The sequence below is a fragment of the Arachis ipaensis genome, chromosome B3, assembly GCF_059453495.1.
Source record: "Arachis ipaensis isolate K30076 ecotype BB chromosome B3, ASM5945349v1, whole genome shotgun sequence".
Lineage (NCBI taxonomy): Eukaryota > Viridiplantae > Streptophyta > Magnoliopsida > Fabales > Fabaceae > Arachis > Arachis ipaensis.
The window spans coordinates 14,633,978-14,636,014 of NC_142438.1; the positions used below are offsets into that span (position 1 = coordinate 14,633,978).

Sequence of the window (2,037 nt, forward strand, 5' to 3'; positions counted from 1 at the left end):
TATGATCTTTTTAGTAAATGAAAATTTTTGTTTTTTATGACCATTATTTAAACGTAGTTTAACTCGATAAATTTTTTTCTGTTATAATTTATAATGTCAAAAATAAAATCGATGTAATTTTAAAAATTTATATTCTCATAATATTATCATGAACAAAAATATTATTATATTATCCGATGAATTGACCTAAAACCAAACTGGTTATATTCTAAATCATGTGTAATGAGTTCAATATTCTTAAACCAGAATGAAATGAGCGTCTGTACTAGAATAGCTCTTATCTTAAAAATCTGGAAACCAATTTAAGATAGAATCAAATAGAGCACTGTAGAGATTGCCGCAATGAGAGTGCTGATTTTAAATGAGTTGAATGAACAATGAAGAACTAATTAAAAGTCTTGTATGTAAATGTAAATGGGCGCACGTTGGTGCTACATTGCTTGCGTATTATATATTTATATTTGACTTCTAGGACTTTTGACACGTGGCATATCCGCATATGTGTCATATTCACATAGAGTGCCGACTCTTCTTTCTTCAACTCTCTTTTTTCCGATACCAATGTTCATTCAGCCCTAAACACCTCCTAACTCACAATGCCCGTTTTCTCTTCTCTTCTTCCCAAGAGCCATGTTCTTTCATGATAATAAATACTATTAGAAAAGTTAAACTACCAGCAATTTTAATTTATGTTGACTAAAACAATATAATAATATTATTGTTAAATTATTGGCCAAAACACAATAAATTATATTGGTGGAAACCCTATATTATACAATATATGAAAACAAAAAAACGGTTATATACGCTTTATTTCTATTCCCCTTAATCACAGGGCCGGGGCCTTTGTCTTTTTAAAACCTCATGTATGTGCCTACGAAATAAGGGTTGACCAACGAATATATATATATAAAATTGAATTAACATAGATGTAATACATAGGCATAAATTATGTTATAGCTTCTGACCAAATTTAAAAGAGAGAAATAATTATGTGCTATAATATGTATATATATAGTGAATTCCAGATCATTAGATACAAGCAATGATAATATTATTACTCTTTATTTTATCTATATATAGGGAAATGGGCTGGCTAATTATTTTATAAATAGAATTGAAACTGAAAGGCACTTGCCTATAAATGCGTCAAGTTTAAGACAGTTGAAAGAACATATTCACATGCAATTAGAGTCTGAGAGAGATAATCATCAATCAGAGAGCAATGGATGTGAATGTTGTTTTTCCACGCTCATCAGCTACCATGTATTACCCTGTCTTATTATTATTAGTTCTTCTCTCTATATCCAAATCTTCTTCTTCTGTTTCTTCTTCTTCTACCAATAATTACCAAAACACCCCTAATAATACACAAACGTATTACTACAAAAGCTACATAAAAAGCTCATGCAACACAACAACATACCCTTCAATTTGCTACAAGAATCTCAACCGTTATGCTTTGTCCATACAAGCAGATCCTTTTCTGCTCTGCAACACTTCACTCGGCCTCGCCTTTAAGGCGGCTCGCTCCGCCTCCACCACCGTCTCCAAGATCCTCAAGAACAATAGTAGCAGCCTCACGACGCCGGCCAAAGCCGTGGTTCGTGACTGCTACGGCAACCTCAAAGATTCGGTTGAGCAGATAAAAGATTCTATTTCTGAAATGGGGAACTTGTATGAGAGTAGCGACAAAGATTTCAAGATGAGTAACATAAAGACATGGGTGAGTGCTGCTATAACGAATTATAATACGTGTTCGGATGGATTTGAAGAACAGAGTGTGGATGGTGATGTTAGAAATAAGATCAATAAGCTTGTTTTGAATGCTGCGAGGATGACTAGTAATGCATTGTATTTCATCAACCACCTCGTATATTGATATTAATTAATTGGACATTAGCCAAGCTAATTTATATATATGGCTTGCTCTTTTATGAAATTCAACTTTTGAGAATTTTCTCAAGAGTTACGCTGTGTAAATCCGCATGCACCATGTTTGTTCACTTTCATTAATAAAACTATTCTTCATTTGCA

General features: G+C 32.8%; 1 pseudogene; it reads left to right on the forward strand.

Annotated features, from left to right (window-relative positions):
• The first annotated feature begins 1,176 nt into the window (after window positions 1-1,176).
• On the forward strand, window positions 1,177-2,037 carry LOC107634201 (21 kDa protein pseudogene; annotated as a pseudogene).